Below are 15,546 nucleotides of genomic sequence, written 5' to 3'. Positions count from 1 at the left end.
ACGCACACACGCACACAGAGTTCATTACACCGAGGCTCCCACTGGTGAGTTGGAGGGCGATCTCTTGCCTCCTTTTGCCTCCCCCTTCCCTCACTAATGGGAGTGTTTGGGGGAGGAGGGAGGAGTGGGGAGGGGGGGGGGGCGTTGGATAGTGATGGAGGATGTGTTGAAAAAAACACTCCAGCCTACAAAGAGAAGATGTTTGCACAAAAGACCCCTGAGCAAAAGCTGTGTGTGTGTGTGTGTGTCTTGTTCTAGCCAAGGTGACTTTCACTTTCTTTCTACGAGCAACACCTTATGATTATAGTCTATTCTTATACATATTGTATATATTTTTTTTATATTGATGGTGTATGATATGAAATGCATTTGTGTGTTTACGAACACATTTTCCTCATAGTTACGTCACCGTTTTTGTGCATTGGAATAATATTCATGTCACCATGAAATTGTCTTTTCTCGCGAGGATTACAATTGGACACCTTAACCGCCGTCTTGAATTTGAAACCCTAACTAACCCTTGCTGTAAACCCGAATTCTAGTTGGAAATAAAATCCGGCTTGAACCGCTAATTTGACCTCCATCTCGAGTTTTAAAGCCAAGCCTAGCTTGCAACCCCAGTTTGAAACACTAAACCCAAAGTAGAAGCTCAAACGCCTTTTCTTAGGGCTCACTATTTGGCAAGCAGAAGCCAATGCTTGCCTTTCACATCTTTTGACGGTGGGCTCACTATTTTGCAAGCAGTAGGAAACTCTTGAATGACATGATGTCTGTCAGCCTGGAGGTCACGTGACATGTTGACATGTTTTTTTCTTTGTTTGGTTTGCTTGTCTTGAAGCAGACAGGCTAACCTTAGCACCTGCAGACAAAGTGCGAGCTGCTGTCGATCACGTGTGTGCACCCATGTCACTTCCCTGCAGGAGGGAACACGAGGCTCAACCTCCCTCTCTTGTGTGCCAGCTTAATTAGTCTTTTCAGTGCACGTGTGTGTGTGTGTGTGTGTGTGTGTGTGTGTGTGTGTGTGTGTGTGTGTGTGTGAGGTTTTGGGGGTGTCATAAAAGCGCACGTAGCATGAAGGGCGGCGTGTTACATTGGGCCACAAATGGGGCAGATTAAAATGCTCTGATGAGTTATGGGTCATTAAAGGCTTCTCAGGCTGCTAATCAGAACCACATTTCCTCCCACTCACACACACACACACACACACACACACACACACACACACACACACACTGGCATACACACTCTCTCACCTCATGACAGCTTCCTTCCTTCCACCACCTGCGCTTCCAGTGTCACCTTGTGATTGACTGACTCGAGATCTTGCTAAATTGCCACATTAGAGGCATAGAAGTCGTATTATTGTTTGCCGTATAGCGCCATCACATTCAAAGATAAGCGTCAAATGTCTTTTGCTAAATAGTGAGCCAACCCTCAGAATAAGTTACCTAGGACGTGCAAAAAAAAAAAATAGCTACCGTTTGCCAAATAGTGAGCCCATTGTCAACATGACACGCAAAGGTTATCTCCTGCTTACCGAATAATGAGATCACGCTCAAAGATAGTACGACAAGCCAGATATATCTTATCGACGCGAAAATAGAAATACGTTTGCTGCCGCTCGCCAAATAGTGAGCACACTCAACGATGGAACAAACAAGTCTTTGCCAATGCTAAGAGGAGCTAATGCGCAAGTAGCAGCAGCAGCTTGGAGTTACATCCAAAGGAATCCAAGGTCATCCCAAAAAACACGCAGGCGAGGGGCTGAGGGACCGTTTAGTCAGGTTGCTTTGGCAAATGTAGACTAGCCAGAAATCTGACGCTTTAGCTTTTGTTGTCAACGCGGCCCGTAGCGCCGGCGTGGGCGCAGCGCCGACACTCAATTCACCTTCACCTACACACACACACACACACACACACACACACACACAAGTCTAAACGCACACATACACATGGCATCGACTACCCGCGAGCGTGCCAGACGCAAGGTGAGGACTTTGACGTACAAGGCTGTCTTTGAATAGGAACTGTCACTTGTCTTCCGATCTCTTCTTAAAGACCTGGCAAGTGGCGGGTTGCTCTTATCTTTGTGTAGGTTCATTATTTAGCAAGCAGGAGCTACTCACGTTGTTTTTTTTTTATTACCTTTGAGGGTAAGCCAGTAGGCACGTTTTCTCCAGGTTTGTGGACTCACTATTTAGCCAGAAGGAGATCGTGCTTACTTTTCCTCACTTGAGCTGAGGGCTCACTATGTGGCAACAATCCTTTTGTATTTGAGCGTCGAATGACTATTGTGGGCTTACTATTTTGCAAACAGTAGCTAGTCTCTTGAGTCTTCTTAGCTCACTATTTGGCAAGCAGCTGGTAATTCTCACCGACTTCCCTTTGTTTGTATACTCACTATTTGGCACCAACTCACTTTTTTTGTCGTTGCGTGCGAGCTCACTTTTTGACTCTTGCTCGTCTTATCTTTAAGTGTCAATGTTTGCTTGTGGGCTCACTTTTGAGCAAGCAGTGACTACATTCATAAAATTCATTCACCTGCGAAGCAGCCCGATTATTTCGCTAGGAATGTGAAAACTCAGCAGATTTGCTCGCAGTGCTAAAAAGTCAAGCGAGCGCGACGCGAGTGAGCAGCCAGGCCAACGACGGCTGACGAGCACATGAGCATCCGCGTCTTTCTGGCCGTGAAGGAGCGCCTTTGTCTTCGTTTTGCTTTCATCATTGTCATCATCAGATGATGTTTTCCTTGTTAAGCACGGGGAGGGAGCGTTCTTTTCTCTCAGGACATTCAGAATGTTCTTCAACGCTTCCATCCTGCCATTTCGGGGAAAAATATGGAAATGATGGCTTTATTTGATTTGATTATAATTTCAAAGTAAAGTCGCCACACTTTTTGAACCTCTATTTGTAAACGTATCACTGGGCTTGTGATTAAAAGAAAGACTTTCTTCTTAGGCCGTTTTGAAGGTTTTATTGATGTTGGTCTATGCGGACAAAAGACCAAAAAGCCACATCCAAATATGCGTATTTATGTGGACGCGTCCCGCAGCGTGCTTTCTCCCAGCTGAGCTGAACTTAAAATTCTACAGGCTTGGTCTGCTGAGCACAGACACTCACTAAGTCAAAGTGTGACTCACTGGAGCTTCTGGTCCCAGCTGAGCACTCCGCTGCTAGCTTATTAGCATACTTGTGTCTTTGTGTGTGTATTGTATGCGTATGCATGAGTGTATAATGTGGCGCTCTCGCGCCCAAACAAGTGTCGCTTGTGGCGAGCCCCTCCAACAATCTGCTGCGGTAATCGCCTCACTTGTCATTTGGACGCCGGCCTTCTTTTCTCAGAGAGCTTTTGGAGAACACTCAGGATACCGATTAGAGCAATTTTAAGCTGGACATCATCTCCGTCCACGTTCATCTCCTCCTCCTCCACCTGGCCAGTGTTGAGGTGCAGAAGACGTGGAAAAAAGGGGTCACATGACCAAGTCAAAGTCTTCAACTTTATGAGATTACTAATTGCTAATTACACAACGTCGGATTTCAACTCATCTTTGCTCATTGACTTGAATGCAAATACCATTAATCCATTCCAGCCTTTCATAAAACAGCAACAAAAATATTTTGGATGAGAAAAGTCATACTTTAAAGGACTATAAGAATGTATAGAAATAAACAAATTCCATAAAATGTAAAAAAAAATAAAATTAAAACTTAAAGCACTACTGCGTTCACTGTGCTGCTCCTAATAGTGTGCACACTTTGGCCACCGGAGGGCAGTAGTCTACATTCATACGTCGTATATACACAAAGAAGACGGTGACAACTGCTCAATAACCAGCAGATAGTGTGTATATATATATATAAACTTGTGAGTATTGTTATTTTTCTTTTCATCACAGTAACTCGGGCCACGTTTTTAACTCGACGGTTAAAACTTCAGACGACTCATGACTTGCACACATGACTTCCTCGCTCCTCTGGCTGTGATCAAACCTCAACATGTGATCTTCCCATCACCTCAGTAGTTGGTAGAAATATCATAATTTGGGAGATTCCAGAAGTTTAATTGGCATAAATCGCGCTACAAGCTTGGCGATGGGGAAAAAAATGAAAGTCATAAGTCAAGGTAGCACATTGTTTCCTGTTTTCCAATAAGCGTCCACGCCGCCGCCTTTCTCCCTCGATGTTTCATTTCGGAGCTTTGTTGACGTCTTGGAAATGCATCTTATGAGTACACCGGTCTGACCTTTCACTCTGCGGCGTGACCCATCCGTCCTCCGACATCGATCTGTCCGACCGCCGTCCCGGAGTTGACCTTCTTTTTAAGCGAGGAAGCCCGCCTTCCAATATTGAATCAGTTCCTCCTCTCCATTAACTTCCCGTCACCTCCTCCTTGTCAACGTCGATGTTCCATCAGGGAGATTCCGTCAGGTTGGATTGTCGCTGGGCGGCCGTCTCGGTGATCATCTCCGCCGGCCGGCCGGCGAGGCTGACGTGTGTAGACGACCATAACTCGTGAAAACCGATGGGCTGGCTGTGTGTGTGCTCTAATGGAGCTAAGAAATTAAACTAATGGAATGTTTGTCATTTGTTGTATCCAGATATTAGTCAGTGTCCAAATGAGGCCACAGACCGAATTTATCCAGCCTGTTTTTTTTTTAAACCTCCACTCGAAGCTACATTAGCCGCGGCATCCGTTATCATCGTCATGGTGATCGATAGCCCACAAAAACACCCAATGTGAAAGCGTAACGGGAGATTTATTGAGTGAAAGGAGTATTTTTTGTCAACCTAAGTACACACGGAGGATGCGTTCTAGACCTTCCCCGGATAGGCAAAAACATTCAATGAAGAAAATTTCGTCATGATAGCTAGATAGGTCAAACACAATTTTCAAATGGCAGCCACTAGGAACATGAATTTTTTGGATCACAATATCATGAGTGGACCCACAAAAAAGATGAAATTTTGTCATTATGAGTAGTCCTGTGAAAAAGTTTTGTGAAGCCATGCCAGCAAATTTTGGTTCAAAGCGGCCATTTTGCAAAAGAGAACTGATCCATTTCTTTATTGATGCCAAATGTAAATCATCTGTACTTGACAGACGGAGAACATGAAGTTGGGAAAATTGGGATTGTTTTTTGTACACAGTGAATGCGATGCATCTTTTTCTGAGGTGGAAAAAAGCTACAAGCACAAATGACTCCCGGCGTGGCAATATTTCTAAGTGCACGCTCCTTCTCCTCTTGTAACACCAATATTGTTTGTAGCGGCAACCCATAATAACATCCCCACGGTGCCCGCTGTTCTCCAGACAAGCCTGGCAAAGTGCAGCTATGAATACATTGAAGGAATAAAAGTGGTTTCATTCTAATGGGATCCAGTAGCTGAGATGGACTTTAATGAAGTGTTGATTAAATATGATCACTCGAAAAGCTTTTATCACGTTGTTTGGGATCAAGTTGTGTTTTCTCCAAGAACTCCATTACTTCCCTTGTGTTTGTGTCATCCGGTGACGGACGGAGATAAGCTGCCCCTCTCAGGCTGGCTCACATGATCGTGCCCACAGAAAGTAGCTGCGAGCGGCGCTTTTTTTGCAGCTTCGTGCAGTCCTTACGTAACCACAGACGCGCCTTGCCCGCCGTTTATCCGCAATGTACAACCCAATGGCGTGAACACAAAAGGCAACAAATCAGCACGCCTGAACCAATGTGGAAAATGTGATTTACATGCATGAATTATGGGCAAGTTGTGCGTTTTTCTAGCCTCTTTGAGCATTCATTTGATATCTTTGATGTCCAGTTCAAATTCATAAACAAACCTTTCAATGCAGAGCCCAATTACCTTGCTCGTAAACAAACAGCTTTTACACGTGAAAAGGATTTTTTTTAGAGTGCTGGGTCAGGGGCTTCAATCCAATTTGCTGCAAAACCCAAAACATAACTCTGATAAATGTTCGACATTGCACGTGGGATGTGTTTGTTTGTAACAACGGATGTGTCTGTTTGGCCTTGGTGGAGGTCTTTGTAGACTGCGATTGTTATTGTTTTAACAGCTTGCATACATAATTACGCTCACTGCAAATGCAATTCAGCGACTAAAATAATGACTGGCTTTGTTTGTTGGGAACAATGTTTTCATTGTGCGGCAGAGTAGGATAAACATCAAATAGGCACAAACAAATCGAATGTACATTTCATTTTTGGAACAATGGATGATGGTCAAATGATCTCTTCATATCAATAATACAAATTGAATCACGTTCACCGAACTCGGTAGGTGTTATGTCTGAATTGAAATGTGTCTTTCTTTGCGCTCGGATTGGCTGGCGTCAGTCCAAAAAGGCCGAGCGCGTCAGACAATTAACATCTGGACGAGAAGTGAGCGGCGCTAAGAAGAAGGGCGGGACCAGAACCCATTAGACCAATCAGAAAGGAGACAAGTCGGCTCAACCTACCTGTGATTGGCCATATCAGCCGTCACTCAAACAAAAGGCGTGGTCTCAGCCGCTGCCACTGCTTTTGGTCTCGTCTCCGTCTAGTTCGCTCGGGTCTGTCAGAGCGCGAGGGACACTGTATGGGATACGCAAGTACGCGTGGAGCACTAACTCACCGAAAGATTCCTAACAAGCGACTCTCAGTTGAACGCGACGTCACGGCATGTAACAGCTACCAAGTGAGGAGATCGCGAACAGTTGGCAAATTTTGTGCGTGTGTTTTTGTCGCGAGCCTCCCGTGAGCTACGTACGCGACCGTCAAAGAAGAAGGTAAGACGAACCCCCCCATTTCATGTTCGCTTCATTTTCCAGCTTTGCTTCAACTGTTTTGTCTGTGTTTTGGGGGCTTGTGGTGGTTGGGGGGGGGGGGCGGTCTTGCCTCCGGTCTTGTGAGCCTGGTGGCGTCCACGTCCGCGCTCCGCAACTTTGCGCACCGACTGTGACGCTAATGAAAAGCATCTGACTACACAATGTGTCCACTCAGCACTGTGGTTGTTCGTCTAATGAGCAATCGATTTTTTTTTTGTTTTTTTTTTTGCTCTCCGTTCTGAATGTTTTCGTGTCTCGCTCCCCTGGACCTGGCCGGTCCAAGCGGCTGGGTGAGCTCATTGTTTTCACAGCATTGTTCTGCTGCCGCACAAAAGAGCAAGCGAGACGAGCTTCCTTCCACTTGTGCGATGGAAGAAGATGCTGAGAACAGGTTAGCTTGTCATTGTGCGCGCGCACGTCAAGTCGCCCGCCGCTGTGTGGCAGACGTTCAAGTTGTCACCTCATTCCCGGGAGAATTCGCCCGAACTGGCTTCTCCGTCTGCTTGCTGCAGTGACATCACGGCGGCGATGGCCAGCTCGGGTTCCGCTCCGAGCGAGCGAGCGTCCAGTTTTGTTTTCCTCCATTTGGGCTTCATCCCATTTCGCAGTCCATCATCAAGTTGGTCTTTTTGGATTGTGCAGACACAGTGGCGAGACGTGAATTTGCCACTTTGACCTCCGGTGGGGATTGATCTGATTTAATCCACCTTTTAAGAAAGCCACCATCATGTCGCAGTTACAGAAGCGATCGATACGCAATATTGCGGGACGTCAATGTGCTGTGTGGATCATCTGGAGCACTTTGCAATGTTTATCTAATGTGGCAAAAAACAGAGGACAGGCAAAGGTTGACATAATTCAGGGCCAGCGCTTTGAAAATAGTTTCAACCTGATGATGATGGCGACTTCAGGTTTTGTTGTTCGCTTGACTGTATGGTCGACCAAGAATTTGCTCACATGGCTTGGAGTAACTCACAAAAGTGAGCACACCCCTCACATATTTGGAAAACGATCTTTCGGTTCATCATGTTGCAAGTGTGTTAAAATGTTGTGAGCTCCTCTGACGCTGACGTCGCGTGACTTCCTCTGGTTCTGATTGGTCGACGTCCCAGGCGGCACACCTAATGGAGCGTTAATCCCTTTGTGTAATTTTACTTCCCATCCCCGACGTTGGGTTTTTCGTTTCGGGCGTCCTCGGTTGCAGATGGCACCTCCTTAACGGCCCTCGGGGTAATGGCGGTTGAAATTAGGCTCCTAAGCAGGAAGGACGACCCCGCCGGGGAGGCCCTTGGGGAACATGGAGTCAGATAAAGTGCCTTCCAGGTGGGCCTCAAACATGGAAGCATTTCAAGCTCAGTAAAACGGGACGTCGTCGAGGGCCTCTTAAAGACGCGAGGAAACGGCCCCTCGTCGCCCTAAGCAACGAGCCGGCCAATCGGAGCGTGATGCTCTCTAAATATCGATACATTGCAAGTGCCTAGGCCAGGGGTGTCCAACTCATTTTGGTCATGAAATATTTTAAAAAGATGAATGCTAATAAACATTTTGAGCAATTAGTAATTTTTGTATTGACACGTGCACAATTTGTCTTTGCGGGCCACATAAAATGATTTGGCGGGCTCTCTCTGGGCCCCCGGGCCTCGAGTTTGACACCTGTGGCCTAGGCCGACGTTACAAGACGTTCAAACCCCCTGTTCCTATCAGAGGCTGTCACTGGCGTCCAGTTTGGATTTCAACCCCTGCCCTGCTTTCCTCGCACGGTAGCGGCTTCCCCTCTTCCGACCGCTCGGTGGTTAGCGCCCGCTTGGGGTTCAGTCCGAGGCCGAGCAGGAAAAAACTGGCAGTCGGCTCTGGACCGCAAAAGCTGGCTGAGTGTCAGGTGTCGGCCAGTCCGATCCAGAGGGGCTCACTTTCTGCGGCGGGGAAGCTTTAACCCCTCGTCGACGTGATGGCCCGCCAATCGATTTTTTTCGGAGCGCTTGCGGTGTTGCGGCGGTACGTCTGGACCAACTGAGTCTTGCCGCTTGACGACTCATTTTATAATCCGCGTGGGATGAATCGGGGCAACTGGACTCTTCTTGAAGATAGCCGAGTCTCCCTGTAGTCCCACGGGGCTCGTCTCAATCGGGTTGCCAGGCGGGGCTGCCGGATTAGCCGTTTGCATAGCAACCGCTCGCTCACCTGGCGAAACGGCTCATTTGTGGCCGCGCACATTTTTAAAAACAAATCTGTCTTTTGGGAAACTTTGTAAAGACTAAAAAAAAAAAATAGGAGTGCAATGTCAATGAAATATTACCTCTTGTTCCAGCTCTGACATCTTTGTCAGTGTGAGGACAAGTGAGGTGACGCGCCATGGTCACAATTAGCTGAGGGGGTAACCACGGTAACCTCGGCAGGCCACCTCAGCCTCGACGCCATCTGTCAGAAGCGCCTTAAGCGCGTGCGAGCGGACCGCCCGTATGTGCCGCCTTGTCGGCGTGATTACTTGCTAAGTGCTCTACCCACAATGCACTTCCGCCACGTTTATTTAAAACCCGGACAAGAATACGTCAACGCGCTCGCTCGCCTAACGGAGACGCGGCGTGGAAAAGTGAAAGCCAGCATGCAAGGAAATAGCTGGCGGCCGTACACTCTCGCTTATTGATTTGCTTTGTCGAGCCGCGTCAACTTTTCCAGCTCCCGCTGCTTTGATCACATGCTAAATGCAAAAAGAAAAAAACAAAATGGAGGTTTTGATGATTTGCTTTCTGATGCCGCGACTTGGCGTGAAGGCGGATCGTCTTGAAAGCGCTGTTCCGCTTTCAAGTGGCCTTTTTAAAAAACATTTTTTATAGGAGCTCGTTTGACGCTTTAAACTAAAATGCCGTGTACGTAATTTTCCTTTCACTTGTTTATTAAACACACAAATCGTTAGCCCGTTAGCATAATCGCGCCGATGTTTAGTTTTCCAGATTAAATGTCAACTCATAACAAGACCCGGTGTGATATTATCTCATTAGTACTTGGGTGACATCAAATGTCAAAGTGGCACTTTCAGGAAAATGACGGCCGCAAAGGTCACCGACGACACAAGTCGTCTTTGGCTGGGATAGATTGACTCGCTCGATTGACTGACGTGTCGTGTCACGAGGGGTCGCCGATTTGAGTGAGAAACCCGGTCGGAAAAGAAACTTTGAGGCTTTGAAGACAAAAGCGCTCGTCACGTCTCTGCGAAAGCAATTAGCATAACAGCGTGAAGGGGAGGAGTCACGGCGCCGTCTCACAAAATGAAGCTTTTTATGGCCCGCAGATGTGAAACCAAGCAAGAAATTAAAAGTCCAAAATGACTTTTCTCTTCTCCCCCGCCCGCTTCCGCCAGCCCCGCCAGCGCCTCGTTCGTCACGTATTTCGTGTCATTTGTCATCCAGAGGCGCCTTAGCGAGCTTTAACCTTTGACCTTGACCGCCATTCATCATCTTATTGCGCCTTAACAAAGACATTCATCGTCACTCATTTAAAAGTGTGCCCAAGAATGAAAAATTCCAATTTTGCCAAATGGTGACGTCGCGATCGCTCAAGGTCGAGATGGCTCGCGCGCATTTTCCCAGCTAATCACATAAGCAAAGATTTACGTGGCGCTTTCATTTCACAGGCACGGCTATTGGTAGAAAAGTCCATTTTATCGTCCGTCCCCATTCTAAGACGAGCGAGCGTCCCCGATTAAGCGTGGAAGGTGTTGAGCGCGTGTGCGTGTTGTGTAATACTTCTTTTTCTGGCCGTATTTCTTTAACGCCGGCCATATGTGCGCAATATTTGCCTTGGAAGCCAGCGCGCTCCTTCTCAGAACTCCGGGCTGCTTTCCATACGTCTTGGGCTATTTTTAAACGGATATTTGAAGGGAGGGAGGGAGGGAGGGGGAAGGGGTATTATGGGTTGGGGGGGGGGGGGCTTCGCTCTCTGTGACATGAATTCCAGCAGGCAGACGTCCAACGATGCAAAAACAACTCGCACACCTCTGACTAAAGTGTCAAATTAATACTTATAAGAATAACAGACTTTTGATTTCACACCTTTACTTTTGTCTTTCTCGTAATTACGTGTTTTATTTCGGTTCCATCCATATTGTATGATTTGTTTCTTTTGCGATCCCAAGTGAGGCCCCCCGAAAATATTTTCCGAGAGAACACAAAAGATAGCAAATTACATTTTCCAGATTCTAATGTGGTTCTGGTCGTGTTTGTAGGAAAACGTCCATGGAGTGAGTAGAGTTCAGTTGACTTTTTTTTATTTGAAAGAGCTACACAAAAGCCGTCACCACTGATTGCTTGGTCGCAGTGGGACATTTTTCAAACACAATTAACACATCAGAGCTGGAACAGAAGATCTATAATTTAACCATCTGAAAACTGTCAGGGTGACCTGACATTTCCCTATCGCCGACATGAAGGGTGGTTAAAAAGTTTTTGGTGAGCTTTTGGATCTTAACAATTTGCTGTTTTTTCTGTTTTTTTATTGTTCCGCAGGAAATTCAAGTTAAACAGATTCTGCCAAATATTTATGAACGATGGGCTCGGTAACCAAGATTGAGTTTATCTATTTATTATTACATCGCAATAATAGAATAAATTCAAATTTGTATTCTCGTCGCTTCATAGTAATTCACAACGAGGCGTAGCTAATACGAGCTAATTAGCGCTAATGCTAGCTGTATTTATTTGCATGGATTTTACGTTCTCTCGCTGGTATATCACGTCCCGCCGTTCACATCGCAGGCTTGAACCCGATCAGAACCGAAGCGATCCGCTCGGTGGAAACCCGACGTACCCTCGCTTTGCCGCCTTGCGTAAATGTTGTCGAGCGGGACTGAGCTTTTATCGTGTTGACGAGACAATCGGAATTGAGTCATTGACACGCGGGACACGTTGCTTTTACTTTAATTAAAGTCAATCTAATCTGCTCGACTCATCTGTGGCTCTTTTCCAATCACACGTTGGCACACATCAAATGTTTGCTGTCAACATTGGAATCGCATCATCTTGCTGCCATTGATTGTTTATCAATTATGTGGGTGACCTGTATGCCTGGCAATTTCTTTCTCTCATAATACCTTAAACGTTGTTGTTTGCTTGTCACCGCCACGGAATGCAATCCTAAAAATGATCATATCACGGCTTTGTCCTACTTCTTTGTCTAATCAGCGCTTGATTGCCTACAATCTGATTTAAAAGAGCGCTTCATTGTTTTTGCTAATCGTGTTTGCTTTGTTGTTGCTCGATGAATTTGATGTCTAAACAGAATCTGCCAAGAACCTAATTCCTCCCTTCCGTTGAAAGAAAGCCTCGGCCCAAATGTCTCGAATGATTAGAGCTGGAGCATTTTGGAAAAAAATAATAATAATTGCGGTTTTTATCCCATCTCGCAAGTATATGAAATCATCTTTAAACCAGATGATCATTATCGGCGATGATGTCATCAGAGACGTTGAATCCCGACCGACTTGAACCGGCTCACCCCGATCGCAACGACTCATCTCGTATCGTTTCGTAATAGACTTCCCTAATGTTTTTCCTCATTCAAACGGAAGAAACGATCGTTCGACCCGTCCGAGCTGCGCTTTTAATCAAATGACAAGAGCGAAGAGGCACAGGTCGCTCGTTCGCCGCCGAGCCCTTTTTAATTAGACCCTGTTTTCTTAATGAACCGAGTGTCCGAGTCCATTTGGCTCCCCGCCTGCGGGGGCAGGGGTGGACTAGCGATCTGTGCTAGCCTCTTTGTCTCCACTCCTTATTGAATGATCAATTATTTTTTTTTGTTACTTTGTACTATATCTGGTCCTCACTGCCATTAGCATGATAATGCTCTCTGGAAAGAGCGGCTCGCGCTTATTACGTCCCCGAATGCACCATCAGTTAAACTAACAGCCTGAATTCCGACATTCATCTCGCCTATCATGGAGTGGCCGTCAACGGCACCGGGGAAGCCAGATGACGGGCCGCGTCTTGTAATTATGCTATGCTAATTCGCCCCCCCCAACTCCTTTTACACTTTCCGAGGTGGGAACAAGGCTTCCCGACGCCTCTCGTGTCACAGCCGACTGAAGGGGAAATGAATAAATGGGTTAGCGGAGTGCTGCTGGAAGGAAGGAAGGGGAGGGGGTGAGGAAGAAAGGAAGGAAGGAAGGAGAGACTGCTGTCGGGAGGGCGAGGTACAGCTGGAGAGACTTCCCGCGAGGTGGCAAAGGATCGGGCCACCTGGAAACCCTCAAAATGGAAACTTTGTTATTGTGAGCGACACAAAGAGGATGGCTGCTAGTTTGGGTAGAATCCGAGGAATGTGCACTTTGTTTGGACGTTTCCTGGACATTGCCAGGTGATCACATGGTCGCTTGGCTTTACGCCACACATTTTTCCTCAAATTCCGCTGACCGATGTTTTTGGGAAGTGGAAGGAACAATAAGTAAAAAGTAAGGATTGCGCAACACTTTGCTCTCAGTTTGGACTGGAAACATGACTGAAGATTCAGGGGAAACAATGGGAGTTGTGCCCTGAGCAACATTGTCAATCGACAGCAAATGACAAAATGGCCGCCAGCTCATTTTCTACAAACGGAATATTCAGAATACAATATGGAGGCGCATAGAACAAAGTGGAAAAAAAAAAATCCCCTTTAAGGCACGTGGGAGGAGTCAAAGTATATAAGTAAATCCGTATGTATAATCCTTTTATATTTCAGATGTTCACGACTCAACAGTGAGTTTTAAAGCGATGTATTGCAATTAATGGGATTCATACTATTCTGCTGACACGAGCAAAAAGCAACGGAGTGGAATAATAGTCTTACGCTTCACCATCACACCGCCCGCAGGCTTGATCTCACGTGATCGTCTAAATCTTCCTGCGAGGGATCGCCACGTCGTCCGAGCGGCTTGCTAAGCTTCCTCTAATAGCGTCTAAGAGGATGTCATGGAAAATGGAGTCCATCACAAGCCAGCAGTGGCAAAAGTCAGCTGGCGAGGTCACGTGACCACGCGCCCCACAAGTAAAACATCCGGATCCAATCGAGCACATCCCTGCTCCAATTCCAACTTGCGGTTTGGAAGCTTTTTGGCAGGGATGTCGAGATGACACAGAGCGGGCCGTGATGGATGACGAGCGAGAGCCAATCCCGGCGGGTCCGAGTCGGCGAAGCGCTTCTCGGTTCCGCTACAAAGCTCTGTTGTACAAAATCGGCTCCGCGTGTGTGGAAAGTCAAGTCGCCGCGGCCAGAAGCTTCTTGTCATTTGAAAGTCAAGCCGACCGTGTCCCGTCCCGTCCTCGCCTTGTTTTTTTATGTATCGTTTATACTTTACACCAGCCGTTGTCAACCGGTGGTGCGCGGCCCTCTCGTGGTCCGTGGCGATATCCCAGGTGATCTGCAAAATTGAAATTGGAAAATAATTGTAACGTGTTTAGAAATAAAATGGATTCATTATTTTAGACTTGATTTATTTTTCAGCTAATTATTTACCCATCCATATTTTGTGGAATGTAGCTGAGCTTCCCGGATTTGAATAACCTGAAGCGCTGCACCGCCGGTCGGCTAATCGGGACAATGGCGTTCTTCCGGACGGCGCTGCTTGAAATTGCCTCCCGCCGGGGTCAGAACCTCCATCATCAGCGCGTTGAGCTGGCGATCCAAGTGACTCCATGCTCCAGACGGCGTCTCCCCGAAAATGGATCATAGAAAGTGGTTAATGGAAGTTTGTCACCCGTATTTGGCTACGCTACGGCCGCTGCTCGGAATTTGTCAAATTCAACCCCGTGTCAAAAAAATTACGGTCGCTCTTTGGTTCATCAACCTAATTTGAAGATGTGGAAGAAAAAAAAAAGAGATAAATGCAATGTGACCATTTAAAAAAAGTCCCCACCAACCAACTATAAAGATTCTATGTTGAAGACTTGCTAAGCTAAAATTGTCCTTCCTCCGCAGGACCTCTTTGTTGCGGACCCCCATGGTGTTGCGACCCGCTCAGGGCGTGTGTGTGTGCGCATGGATGGATTCCGATGCTGAGCTGAGCTAAGGTAGGCATTTGAAAAGCCGATTTGGTGTAATTAGTGCCGGTGGAATGTTTGATTCGCTGAGCGCCGTGTTGGTGCGCTACACTGATCCTCTTTGTGCTCGCTAACTAAGATGCATACAACAACAAAAAGAAATACTTACGCTGCTTTGGAGACGCGTGATTACTCTATCATGTTGGAATATAGTCAACGTAGCAATGGGGGGAAAAAAAATTGGAAAGGTTTAGCACAACTTCTTATGAGTTTTTGAATCAATAACGGAATAAATCTGCCCGTACCATATTAAAGTCGAAATCCTAAAAATGTCATAATTTTTCCCTGGAAAAAAAAATATTTACGTTGCAAAAATAAGCATATTTTATTTTAAAAGTGTCCTAATTTTCCCCCGGGAAAAGATATTTCCGTTACGTTTACAAGGTGGAGGGAGCGAGCGCTGTTCCCTGTTGACAAACGCGTGTCATGAAGTCATTCGCAAAATGAAATTATTGCCGTTATCGCTCGGGCCACTGTGTTCCAGAGATTCAATCGCAGGCCCCCATAAATATGCTGAGTCATCAAATGATGACGCAAAGGATTAGCGGTTGTGTTGAAAATTAGATGAGTCGAGTTTGTGTGACTGTAGCCGGCCGTCGAGAGTCGCCAACCTCTCGTCTCAGACGGGCGAACGACGTAATCCGTTATTGTGACATTTTAATGTAAAACCGTGGA

The 15,546-nt window shown here is 46.4% G+C and overlaps 1 protein-coding gene across 3 annotated transcripts in view; it reads left to right on the top strand.

The window, feature by feature from the left end:
* Positions 1–6,518: 6,518 nt before the first annotated feature.
* The window catches only part of sema6cb (semaphorin 6Cb), a 46,737-nt gene continuing 37,709 nt past the window's right edge, over positions 6,519–15,546 (top strand). For 2 of the 3 annotated variants that reach the window (XM_085918853.1, XM_085918851.1), the window contains exons 1-2: positions 6,519–6,763; positions 14,750–14,841. The gene's annotated coding sequence lies outside the window, so the exon portion shown is untranslated. The remainder of the gene's footprint in view (positions 6,764–14,749; positions 14,842–15,546) is intronic. The other variant, XM_085918852.1, reaches the window with a different exon arrangement.

Source organism: Syngnathus leptorhynchus, chromosome 8 (assembly GCF_054491065.1).
Source record: "Syngnathus leptorhynchus isolate UIUO chromosome 8, UIUO_Slep, whole genome shotgun sequence".
NCBI lineage: Eukaryota > Metazoa > Chordata > Actinopteri > Syngnathiformes > Syngnathidae > Syngnathus > Syngnathus leptorhynchus.
Note: the sequence above shows the minus strand (reverse complement) of the source record. Positions and strands in the feature narration are given on the sequence as shown.